At 31.1% G+C, this 14,105-nt stretch overlaps 1 pseudogene; it reads left to right on the top strand.

Moving 5' to 3' along the window:
- The first annotated feature begins 8,042 nt into the window (after positions 1-8,042).
- Positions 8,043-14,105, top strand: part of LOC118034663 (protein TRANSPORT INHIBITOR RESPONSE 1-like) — a 39,893-nt pseudogene continuing 33,830 nt past the window's right edge.

Here is a 14,105-nt window from a genome sequence, read left to right as displayed (position 1 = left end):
TGTCTGGGATAATTTTTTAATTTTTAAAATTAACATATCAAAATTATAAAGAAAAAAATACAAAAAAATATTAATTTGAAAAAAAAAAACCTATAAACTAAAGTAAGCACACCGTAACACACTAAAGTAATAACCATTTGTTTACGACTAGCCATGGACAAAGATGCCTAGCTATCCAACCGGTCAAGATCCTCTCCTTTAGAACATGATCATAACCCTTTTTTTTTTTTTTTTAGCTCCATTAGCTTTTTGACATAAAAAAGAACAGTAGGTCTCAAGCTTCCATGCTGATTGAGACAATACTGCCACCCCCATACCTTTTTACGGATTAACAAACAATACCCTTCATTTCTATGGAAGGAATAGGCATTTGCAACTACAGATAAAGGGATGTAACCATCATCATATCCTTTGAAAAGGAAAGACTCATTGATAATTTTACACATGTATACCGGTGCATCTTAGATAATTCTAGATTGGCATCCAGCAAAAAGCCCTCGAGCCTTTTTTTTCCCTAACATAAAAGAATGCCATGCATTTTTAAAGAAGAAAAATAGTAATTAATCTGATTTGGTTTAATCAGCTCATCCAATTTAATAATATAAATAAAATAATATAACAAAAATAAATAAAACTGAACAAAAAATTGACAATAATCAACTTAAAAAATAAATATTTGTCAATGTCATAAGAATATATCCTCTAAATATTCTTAAAGGGTCTTCACAATCTTATTTGACAATGAAATAAAAAATTAATTTAAGAATATAATAATATCATAGAAAAAATTAGAAGAAAAATTAAAGCTCAATTTTAAGTTAATCAAATTTTGAAAAAACAAAATTGAAGAAAAAACATAATTTAGAAAAGGTTAAAAAACTCAATCTGAGTTCACTTGAGTTAACATGTCAAATCCTAGACCAGGTTGTAGTACAAGTATAACTAGGTTGAAAGCAAATTGAGTAAAACGCGTAGCTCAATTATCAAATAATTTAGTATTAGTGGGGGAAATAGGAAAAAAAATGAATTAAAAAAAGCAACAAAAAAAAGACCCGAGTCAATCTAGGTTAACTCGTTAAGCCTGCAACCTAAAACATGAGATCGGGATAGCTTCATAGAAGAGAAGTGAAAAAAAAAGTGAAGACCAATTCTTAACCAATCAAATGTTAAATGATGATATAAAAAAATGACCTAAAAAATATCAAAGTCAACTCGAGTTAATTTTCAACACCTGTGACCTAGATCATAATCCCGAGACTAACCTTGTAGAAGGCAAATCCTAAAAAAATATGAAACAAAATTCCTAATTAACAAAAAGCTGGCCATGAAAGAAATTAAAAAAAAAATTAATAAAAAAGTATCTAAAACAAAACAAATAGCAATCAAAAGAGTGAAGACAAAAATTAACATAAAAATAAGCTAGACCAAAATATTGAGGAATAAAATTAAAAATAAAATTCAATTAAAAAAAGGATAAAAAAGAAAACAAAAGGCATTCAAAAGAGTGAGGGTTAAAATTGGATATAAAATTAAATGAAATCAAATGACGAGGGATGAAATTGAAGAACACAATCAATAAAAAATTATTAAAAATAGAACAAATAAAAATTAAAAAAATAAGGACTAAATTTGATATAAAAAATTACAGGACACCTTTCAATTTTAGCATGTTAATGAAACCCAGGGAGAAGAGAGAAAAGAGGGGGGAATAAAAAATCCATCGAAGTTCAACCATAACATCTTTGTTTATATACGATGGAACATTGTGTACATGTATTGCGAAGCTTACAACATTATTATGAAAAAAGGTGTTCGACCGTTATATGACGCCTCGTGCACCGTCTAAAGATGGTGGAAGCGTCCTTAATGCTAGCACATGCCAACCAGTTTGTCCTGCGTGTTTACCCCATTCCCCATAAGTGTTTTCCCCCCATAAAACTTGATTGTTTTAATTAGCCAAAATTTATTATTTTGTTTTCTTGCAAAATCGAGCATCAACCAAGCATCAAAGATTTCCCTTGATATTGTATGATTTTTGTATCAAGGCAACAAAAAAATCTACAAAGTCAAACCCTAAATTAAAGAAATTTTAATGGATTAAGTTGAAAAGGAATTAAATTGAGGGATAAAAAACAAGGGTTGAACCTTCACCTATCCTTGCATTTTAGTCCCTGAATTTGGCAAGAAAAAAAGGTTGAATATCTTCTAATTGTTTAAATCTGGTTTCTATAGCTTTAATTGTTTAAATCTAGTTTCCATAGCTTTAATTGTTTTAAATCAATAAAAAATCATTTAATTTTGGCAAACTAAGCATTAACCAAGCAATATTTCTTTTCTCAACATCACAAAATCCCCTAGCCAAAGTAGCGAAAGCAATCTACTAAGTCTAATCCTAAACAAACATAACACCAAAGGATCAAATAAAAAAAAGAAAAAAATTGGAGGGATTTAAATGTAAAAACCAAAGGAACAAAGAAAGAAAGAAAACACGATTACAATCCACAATATTTTTTTCTTTTTTGTGCTACAATACTTTTTTCTGCATGACTTAGTTTTTTTTTTGTTAATGTAGGAAGTATTTTCTTTTTCTATTGTTTGTTTTTTTTATTTATTAGAGAGAAAAATTTATCACACCACACAAAAATTTTTATAGTGCATATAAAACAACATTAAGGGGAGAAAAATCAATTGTATCAGATAGGCATCCTCTCTATCAGCTTCTAGTGATATCATGTGACTATGACATCATAATTGCTCCAACAAAGTTTTAGAAGTGGGTAACTCAGTCAGCCCTGACAGTGAAACCACTATGCAGAAATCAATTTGTTTTTCATGTGTTCACACATAAGGGCTCCTCAATAAGTTCTTATCAAGGGTTTACAACACTTCCCTCAATGTCAAGAGATTAAAAATAGATTTAAGACCTCTTAAAACCCTATAAAATACTCCTCCTAAATATGAAAAACAAAAGGCAAAAAAATAAAAAGAGAGAGAAAAGAAAGAAAGAGAAGATAAGATAAGAAAAAGGAAGAGAATTATCACTAAAAAAAACATAAGTGTAGAGGGTTTAAAAGCTTAAACAAAAGTTTTCATAAGCTTAGAAAATTTATGAGATGCAAAATTTTTCAAAGAAAAGAATAATAGTTTTTTCTAAGTATACCTTGTTGATCCAAAAGCAGGTCCTTTATAACCCTTTTTTTTTTTAATTTTATTTTGATATTTATATTTACAAGCATATAAAAAGGGTTTGGAAAGCTTAACAAGTGATGTTGCATTCATCTCTTGTTGTTAAGTTTTTTTTTTATTTAATGATTTTTTTTAAGTCCTTTTATATTTTGATATATTAAAGTTGCTATTTAAATTTATTTTTTAATATAGCTTAAGCTAAACAAAAACTAAAACAACATCATATATATTTTTATTTAAAGTCTATATAATGTTGTTTTAGTTTTTGTTTAGCTTAAGCTATATATGTTAAAGTAAGGATATTTATACTGGTTTGTTAGGCCTAATCATGCACAAAATGGGTTTTTAAAAAAATCAATTTTAAATCAATGTTGCATGAACATGTAAACTGCTTTAGTTTGGTAGTTTTGGATTGGTACCTCATGCTTGATTTTGATATTTTAATATTTTTTGTTAGTTTTTTTTTTATTTAAACATGTTTGTGTATAATATTATGACTTGTTGGGATAAAAAAGATATGTTTTTAGAAGTCAAAAATGTCAATTCTAGGGCTTGGTAGTTGTTGGGTATGACTTGGTAGTGGTTATTTATGTTCTTGGAAAGAACATTGCCTTAACCCCTGATTTGGGTCACTTTTGATCAATTTCTTTACACAGAACCTTTCTTTATTCATGATTAACCAATTAACTAATGTTTATTTGCATCAATAACATGATTTTAATGCTTTTTCATACTAGAATTTCAGTTTAAAATCAAAACTTATTTTGACAAAATCGTGATGTTTAAAAGAAAATTGAAATCAATGGATACTAGATTATTAATCCTTGCATGATTTTAAACATGTATGTGCATTTGTTTTGATCGAATTTGATCTTTTTTGGAACCTATGTTGTTGGGTTCATATTTAGTGTTCTTGTTGTTCTTTATTTTTTTTATTAATTTTGTTCAAGATTTTTTGAGTTTTTTTATTATTTAATCTGTTTTTTGGCTTTAGTTTTGTTTTTTGGTTGTTTTTAGGTCAAACAAGGATTTCTATTCGGTTTATGGTCATATCAAAAAAATTTTAGGTCAACTTAGTTAGGTCAAATTGGATTAAAGGTTTAAGATCTTATTTGGTTTGCCAAAACCTTTGTTAAAGGGTTTTTAAGTTTAAGGGTGTGTTTGACAAACACCTTTTAAGCCTATTTTTATATATAATTTTATTATATAAAAAAATAAGTTTTTGCCAAATAACATCCCAAAAAATAATAATAATTTTTGTTGTTGTTGTATATGGCTAAAAATCTTAAAGTTATTTAAGCATTGTTTAAAAAAAAAACATTTTACAACAAGTTTGTAATATTCCAAAGGATTTTAGCCTAAAATTTCAAAAAATACCAAAAGCAATTTATTTTATTTCTTTATTATCCAGGATTATGAACAACATAAGATGTATTCCTGATATTACATAAAAAAAAACTAAAATGTTTTTTTGTTTATTTTAATATACGAGATCATGAATTTATATATGAGACATATTTTTTATATTAAATAAAAAGAAATTTTTATTTTATTTTTTTTTAAGTTGACATTAGAATGGTTAAGTTTTTAACCTAATAATAAAAAGACTTTCTTATCAAGGATAACTTTTTCTTAAACTTTAGATAAACTAACAGTTAGAAAAACACAATCACGTTTTTTTTTTTAAAAAAAGATAAAATAATCTTGGATATTCAGGCCGGTGGTTTTTTCTTACTTATTTATTTTTCCCATCTTATAATTTCAACATTGGTTTTTTTTTTTTTAAATTAGGTTTTGTGAATTTATTTGTTTTTTTTTTTTTAATCAGGTTATTCATGATCACATAATATGACCTTTAAGTTGGACGGGTTAACCGAGATGGGCTCATGCCTTTTTTGTGGCTTATAATTACTGTTTTTTTTTTATTATTGTTTTGTATGTTTTTATTTTTTTTTATCCTTCAATATTTTATTAGTTAAATATTGGGTTTCAAGATTTTTTAAATTTGTTACTTATGGTTAAATGACTTAAGTCATTTGATATTGGTTTTTCATTTTAGCTCAATGATTAACATGGATTGACATTATTTATTTATTTTTATCTTATATTCTTTTTTTATTTTCATCGCTTGATATTAGTTTTTTTTCTTATTTGACATTGGTTTTTCCTTTTTTAAAAACCTTGCGTTGCTTGAATATCTTTTTTTTTCCCCTCAAACCACCAGCCTTGCACGTCCATAAACAATAGCCTCCATTAACCCCCAAACACCCAAGCTTGCCACTAGCCAATAATTCTCACTAGAAAAACCAAACCATGCAAACCAAAATCATTTAAAGAAGGAAGAACCCACACTGCCAATAAGAAAAACATGTAGCTTTTTATCATATTTTTATTTTTTCTTCATATTTTTAAAGACAACCCACACACTGTTATATTTCCTCACAACAATTCCACCAAACACCACCAAACCTTGCCCAACCATTCATCACCGGCACAACCATTACCCAATTGCAACCAACACTTAAAAGCAATAACCCGATCTCTCACTTCCTTCTCCATTGTCAATAGCTGCTTACACCTTTACCGAGAGTTACATCAACCTCCTTCATTATCGCCTCCAACAACATTAGCCTCACTATCCACATGGTTTGTAAGCTTCAACAAGGTTCATGGAAGCTCAAGTCTCACTAGCAATGTTGCTTTTTTATGATGAAGAAAAACAAAATAAAGGTAAGGTAAATTGAAATTTCAAGTGCACCAATCTCCTTCCTTAAGTGGTTGTTGAACACACAAAAGCTTTGGAAAGCTAGATCTCCCTCCTCAATGAGCGTGAAGGAGCTCCACTAATGTAGGAGCAAAGAAGAGGCAGAGGGGCTTTAGATTTAGAAACTCACACTCCTCTAGCAATGACAACACGTGAATCTATGCGCCGCCATTGTTCCGGTGATCATCTAGTGTCTATTTTAGTATACCCTAGATATTTTAAATGTTCCAAAAGGTCAATCTATAAACTCAAATTATTGTGGGAATATTTTTTTGAATTGAGATTGCTTTTTAGACATTATGTTGGTGCAAGAGTTATGTTTGGATTTATTTTGATTTATTTGGATTAAAATAAAATTTGAATATAAGTTCGCAAAATTAATAATATTTGTATGAATTTTTGGCGTTGTTCAATTTGAGTTGATGAACGATAATTTGTTTTGAATTGATATTGTGGTTAAATTAACTTTGATAAAAACATTTTATTTGCAATCTTGCCTAAACACGATCTTCATCCAGTTTTTAATAAATTCTTAATTTTTGAAAGATTATTATGTAATTAATTTTGAGTTTCTCCACTCTTTTTCTACTTTCACGTATATAATATTTTAGAATTGTGACCTATGTGCGAGATGTGTTTTAGGTATTAAAGAATTGTTTTCCCTCCATTTAAACAACAACAAAAATATTTCTTTCAAAAAATACAATTTTATTTTAAATAAACATATGGCCAAGTTTTTTTTTTAAAAAAAAAATAATATTAAAAACTTATTTTGGAAAAGAATATATTATTCACCTTTTAATGTAAGGATAAAAAACCTACAAAAAAAATTAATATCCAAAAACATTATAAGGAATAATGTTTTATTATTACTCACCTTTAATATAAGGATAAAAAAACTTGTTATGGGGTTAAATATTCCAAAAATTACTGGTAGTAATACAACTCATTTATTCATTCATAATATAAGGATTAAAAAAAACTTACAAGAAATTTTATCTGAAATATTATTTGGAATGACGTAATAGAAAAATATTTCAAATTTTACTATGAAAAAAAATTCTCAATGATAATTGAGGACCTTTCACCATTATATATCAAGTCTTTGACCTAGAAACCAGAGTTTGTTCATCATAGCAAAACTCGCCATAATAGATTGATAGAAACATCATCAGATTATAAAAAACAAATAGAAAAGACAATATAGTTTACTTCATGTATGACGTACTAGGCGGTACTAATACATTTTATTCATACAATCAGTCTCTTGTCTATAATCTCTAAAAGAATCAGTAGTTTAAAGTTTCCACTAAACCATAAATCCATTACTAGATGACGACTTTCTTCAAAACCAACTCAAAAATCATCCAAAACACTGTTCAAGAAGGGTCATTGTGATGCCACATTCTTTAAAAAAGAATATGATTATGGTTGATTTGAGAATTAAATTTTATTATTTATGTTTATTTTTAAAAAATTATTATAATTTTAATAACCTGACTCACAAATTTAACATATTAACCAGAGTTGATCTAAATTAATTTAATATATTATTTATTTTAATATTAAAAAAATCATCTTTAAAAATTTTATTCCATCATACTTTTATTAAATTTCTTCAAGTTGCTTTTTAAACTTATAATATTAATATTATATTAAAATTATTTTCTTGAAAATTTAACCTTTTTTTTTTAACTTGAAAAAAGAATATTTAATAATATTTAAATTTTTTTTTAAAGAAAAATTTAACCTTGAAAATGCAGCATACTGAATTATATATATTGATTGACGGTGGTCATTTAATAAATATCAATCACATCAGAACAATCCCATCATTCCCCCTCCCTCACCCATTAATTTTTTCTTGCATCTTCACGTTGGTTGTGGCTCCCCCTCGATATCTGATCCCTCACATCCAGACCGTGCAATACGAATCATTAGATGAGATTCCATTCCCCCCCATCGCCATTATCACATATTCCATTACCTATTTCCTTCTCACGATAAATTAAAAAGAGCTCACCTACCTGCGTTGCCCAACCTAACCTAACCTAGCAGATAAGATCATTGCCCTTTTTCTTTCTCTCCACCGTTCATCCATCGGCCACCTTAAAACTACTCTCCAAGTGTCAAAATCTCACTCCCCAACCTCCCTATTTTACCATAGTTGGTTATAATTCATCTGCTAGTCACTCATGAAAAACCCAAAACTCCTTCCCCATGCTCTCTCGCTCTCTGCAAATCTCTAGTTTTCATACGGAGCGGTGTTGAATCCTGTCCTTAATAAACGGCACGTTTGCTTCAGCATTGATAATGCCGAATAAGGCGATTACGTTCCCGGAGGAAGTGCTAGAGCATGTGCTCTCGTTTATTACAAACGACAAAGACAGGAACGCCGTATCGGTGGTGTGCACGTCGTGGTACGAGATAGAGCGGTGGTGTAGGAAGAGAATATTTGTTGGTAACTGTTATGCGGTGAGGCCTTGATATGGTTATAAGGAGGCTTTCCGGAGCTAAGATCGGTGGGAGCTCAAAGGGAAGCCACACTTTGCGGACTTTAATTTGGTGCCTGACAGTTGGGGGGAGGTCTACTTTTTTACCCATTCATCTGGATAGTGGCATTTGGCTACCGCCTATCCTTGGTTGGAAGAGATTAGGTTGAAAGAGGATGGTGATTTTCCGACGAGAGTTTGTGAGGTTATTGCTAAGAGTTTTAAAATTTTAAGTTTTGGTGCTTTCGTCTTGTGAGGGTTTCCTCTACGGATGGACTTTCTGCCATTGCAGCCGGTTGCAGGTTCTTACTTGCTGCTGCATTCCCTCCTTTATTTTGCTCCTCTTTGAGGAGTCTGAACTCCAAAACAAGTTTTTAATTTGTCGATGTGATTTTGTTATTATCTTTCATGATTATTCCGTGCACAAAACTTCATGAGTGCTGTACTTCGGGTTTAGTTTCCTAGCTTTTGTTCTGTAGATTTGGAGCTGAGAATTTTGAAAACCTGGTGTATGTTAGTTGTGTGCTGAATTTGTCACTTATGGACGAGGGTGATGATAATGCTGACTTAACAAGCAATGATAAGTAACTTTAGTAATGAGGAAGTCATCCATTTTAATGATAAGGACAGTGATGGAGTGCTAATTTTATGCCAAATCACGCTTTTTATCGTTGTAATTTTAGTATATTTTTTGTTGTCTTGTGCATTTCATCACTTGCGCAAACTTGTTTACAGGAATCTGAGGGGAGCTGGATTTACGAGTAGAAGTTGAGGTGGATGGATCCCAAGTGGGCAGTGGTTTAAAACAGTTTTCCTGACTCGTTTACATCACTGGTCTCTCTTAATATTTCCTGCTTAGGGGCTGAGCTGAGTTTTCTCAGCTTTGGAGCGCTCTGGTTTGGCCAGGTCCTGATCTAAATAATCTTCAGCTCAACCATTGCTGTGCCCGTTGAGAGGCTTTGCTAAACTTATCGCCAAGCACCCACAACTGGATTGAATGGGCACAGGTGAGTTCTCGGCTAAGTTGCAGCCTGAAATTCTTTCTCAAACCTGGCTTCCCCTCGGAAGCTTTTTCTCTCTCGTGTTGTAAAGAACTGAGGAGTCTATCTGGGGTTTTGGGATGTAAATCCAGCTTACCTTCCAGCAGTTTATCCTGTCTGTTCTGACTTAACATCACTGGAACTTGAGATATGCCAATATAAAAAGCGCTGATCCTCAATAAACTTGTCAGTCAATGTTCCGAATCTGCAGCGTTTATGGGGTAAAGTTTTACCTCGTCTTAGTTTTTAAGTTTCTATCATGATTTTTGTTTCTGAATGCATATTTTTCTTGCTCACCTTGGCAAGAGGCATAAATTTCCTAGAAAGCTGGAGTTTATGGTGCGAGTTAGATTGCCCCAAAAATTGCATGGATCTCCGGTTGCCAATTTTTGCCGTTTAAAAGTTTATCATATGGGACCCTACGTTATGGCTGCTGCACAACCATGTTTGCGATGCTGCTTTTGCATCTACGTGACTCAAGTTTAGGTTGTGTTTTTTTTTTTTTTTCCAGAAAAAAAGAACAAAAAAATCCTGTCTTTTTTTGTTCGAGCTAATAAAGGGCATTCACTGCAGGTGCTGGATTACATTGAAGACGTTGGACTTGAAGCTTCTTGCAGCATGTTGCAAGGACCTGACAGAGTTGAGGGTGTTTCCATCTGACCCATTTGCTGCAGAACCAAATGTATCCTTGACAGAAAGGGGCCTTGTCTCTGTCTCTGAAGGCTGTCCTAAGCTTCAGTCAGTTCTGTACTTTTGCCGTCAAAATGACTAATGCTGCTCTAAGTTACAGTAGCAAAGAACCGTCCAAAGCATGACCTGCTTCCCGTCTTTTGTATTATTGAACCTCAGGCTCCTGATTACCAAACACTTCAGCCTCTGGATTTGGGTTTTGGAGCCATTGTTGAAAAACTACAAGGGATCTCTTTTTTCCGGCGTTCTTTCCCCTCTCAGGTCTACTGACTGATCGTGTGTTTGAGTTACATTGGAACATATGGAAAAAAATATTAGAGATGCTCTAATCCGTGGCATTTGCTGGCGATAGTGATGGGACTCCACCATATGCTCGTCTGGGTGTGAAAGGCTTTCCAAACTTGATAATTAGGGGACTGTTCCTTGGGATAAGGCTCTTTTGCCAATGCTGCACAAAGCTGGAGACAATTGCGCATCCCTTTGGATGTCTTCTTGCTCAGTGAGTTTTGGAGCATGTTAAGCTGCTAGGTCAGAAGATGCCTAGGCTCAATGTTGAAGTTATTGATGAGAGGGGACCTCCAGAATCGAGGCCGGAAAAGCTACCCTGTTGAGAAAGCTTTACATATACAGAAACCATTTGCAGGACCTAGGCTTGATAATGCCTGGATTTGTTTGGACTATGGATGCCAGATTCTGTGTCAAGGGTTTTCTTGACAGGTCTTTACTTCATTACAGATCAAGTAACCACCTGCCTGCGTGCATTTAAGATTTAGTACAGTGAATGGATACTGCAGCACCATGCTCTGAAAATGCTACTCGTTTGTTTGAAAGGTACACTGAGCCTCAAGAGCTCTGCATTGCAGATTATTATTTTATAGGTTGACTGAGCTATTGGATGCCTCATAAAAGGTTAATAAAGAGATGATTAATTTTGTGATTATTTTAGTATATCATGTATCAATCAAATGTGTTTAAAATGGATGGTGATCGTGTAATATTTTTGCTCTTGATGCATTTACAACAAATTACCTTTTGGGAACATAGTCTTACTCATTTGTGCGTTCATTGTTCTACTGCCTAGTAATTGAAGTCTAATATTCTCAAAACACAGTGAAGGACTTGCAGAGTTGATGCATTCAACTTTTCTTGGCAAGCATCCGCCTCCTGGATTCTCTTTCCATTTTTTCTCCACCTTATCCCAACTTTATAGTTTTTTGAAGGTTTCACGTTAGTATCAAACTCGGATCTCATCTGCCTGTTGATTGGGAAAATTAATGTTGAGTTTTCTCATCTGTGATGGTTGCTTTCAGCAATTTAGTGTTCTGTTTGCCAAGTATATCCTAAACCGATTGTTGCTATTGTTTAATTTTTAAAGTGTCCGAAAACCTGACAACATGCGGTGCAAATATCGAGTGTTGTTATTCTATTATTTGTATTTTGAAGCTTTTCTCAACTTTCTTTTTGAGAAGATCGCATTTTGGTAAGAAAAGACTCGTTGAGTCAAGTAATTGTGAGATTAGTTTGGAAAACATAATTAGTTAAACTCGCGTGCAGCTTACTTACTCTGTTCGTGGTTGTTAAGAAATAATCCTAAGAAAATATTCCTGATCAATTCACAACGAGTTTCGGCAAAAATTGGTTTAACCACAAGTTTATTCATGTGATAGGTTTATGGTGCTTTTTCCTATCCTTATATACAAACATTTCGAATCTCATACATAACAGCTACTTTCCACTATAAATAAAAAGAAAATCACCACACTCTCTCCTTTTCTCTTTCCCTTTTGTTTCAAACTCTCCCGCGTCTTTGGTTGTCGTGGTGTTAGGCCTTTTGGTATGTAATGATGCAAGGTTGTCTAATTACGTTATGTCTTATTCATTTTCTTACTCGAAACCATTAAATTCACTAATGCTCCAGAGCATTTCATTCCGGCGGTCATAATTTTTTTGTTTGGTGTTTTTCAAAATTAAAAAATTAAATCAAAAATTAAATTTTTTTACAAAAATAAAAGTTAAAATTCAAACTTAAATCTAGTCCCAAACTAATAATTTAGTTCAGTTACGATTAATTTATGTTAAAAAACCAAAAAAGAACCTATCTGACTTGTTTTTTGAATTTTTTAATGATTTTTAATAAGTAAGGTTTACTTGAAATTAACCAATTATTTATCCGTATATATATAAACCTTATTCCTTTAAGACACTACTTGAATTTTTCAGGGGTCCATCATAAAGTAAATATATTTTCATTGTAATAAAATTAAAAAAAAAAAAATGACTCAACCACATTAGGTATTTATATATTAATGAAAGTGTTTATTATTAAATGGTAAGAATCGAGGTGGAACCAAAGCCACTATTTTCTATTGGTCAAGAAGATAGACCACAATTTATATAAGAAAACAATGAAAAGGGCAGCGAATGTGCACCATTTTATATACAAAGTGGTACAACTGTTCCTGCAACTGTTTTGAGTGTACTAAGTTGACAAAAGAAGGCAAACACACAGTATCTCCTGGAAAAAAGAAGGTCACCTTTGAAGCCAAAAACCTAGTTGTGTTTCAAGAGCAGAACATGAGCAACAATAGTAGTGCAATAAAAAGTAGAGAAGAATGAGAATGGACCAAGCTAAAATAAGAGTGCGCAGCAATTGTAAGGTAGAATCAATCAAATGAAGAGATAGAAAAAGAGGGAGAAAAGAGAAGTGAGGCAATTCCAAGAGAATATAGGTATGAGGTTTGTCCTCCATTGTTATAACTAAAAAATAATTGTAGTTTTCTCGTGTCTAATAACATTGGTTGCTAGTGGAAGTAGACAAAATTAAACTAAACCCCTTTTGTGTACATTAATAGTCCTTATCGTGATTAACACTCACTTTATTTATATATATATAATTAAACCTTTTTATTTAAGAAAAAAAAACATTAACTATCATTAATACCAAAAGTGAATGGTTACAAATATACAATCATTAAATATACTACTATATATTATTCAACTATAAGCCATATTTTACAATCATGGAAAAAGATAAATAATAATAATAATAATAATAATATAAATAATACATAGGTATACGATTACCAAGAAAAATGTTATTTTCGAACAGAAAATTTGAAATTCTTAGAAAAATTATATCTATTGTTCCAATTTTTACTCTATTGAATATAACCTTTCAATTCAACCATCGAATCGAACTTGAAATTATATTAAAATTTCAAGACATATTTTTTCTACATTATATAATGTAACAGTTTAGATCAATCAAAGTTCGAAAAGGTCTAGTAATACAAGTTAGTAATATAACACCAAACTAATTATTTTTGTTATTTTCATTTACTTGTGAACTTTCTTTTAAAAAAGATTCTTTTTTCTAATAATACCAAGGATATTCAAAAGCTTATTTCTGGAAGTTTCTATTCTACAAAATCTTTAATGACCAACAACATAGTTTTCAAGTGTATTAATTATTCCCCTTAATTATAAAAAGTCATTTTCTTATAAGGAATCCTCTTTTATTTATCTTATCTATACAAGAACGAGGGGTGAAGTATTTAAGAACATCGTACTTTTAATGAATTATTAACTTTATTACCTTTAATTATTTTAAAATTTTATTTTTTTATTGATATTTCACAAGTTTAGACTTGTGTGTTTAAGTTTGTTTGTTTTGGCCTGAAACCAATTTAAAGGCCTTTTAGGCATTAGATTGTGTTAGTTAATTCTTAGCTTAGGCCCATTGGTTTGCAAACCCAATAACAGTCTTACTAAGTTTTTAGAACATATATATTTTTTTTTGCTGTAAAATTCACCACCCATGATGTTTTGAATAACTTGGTTTGCATTTGATGTAATAATTTTTCTTTGGTGGAAAAGCATCAACAATTGGATCTTATCAATGTATAATTGATCTGTGTTACCATCATTACATTC

Source organism: Populus alba, chromosome 2, assembly GCF_005239225.2.
Source record: "Populus alba chromosome 2, ASM523922v2, whole genome shotgun sequence".
Taxonomy (NCBI): Eukaryota; Viridiplantae; Streptophyta; class Magnoliopsida; order Malpighiales; family Salicaceae; genus Populus; species Populus alba.
This window is presented reverse-complemented; position numbering and strand designations above follow the sequence as displayed.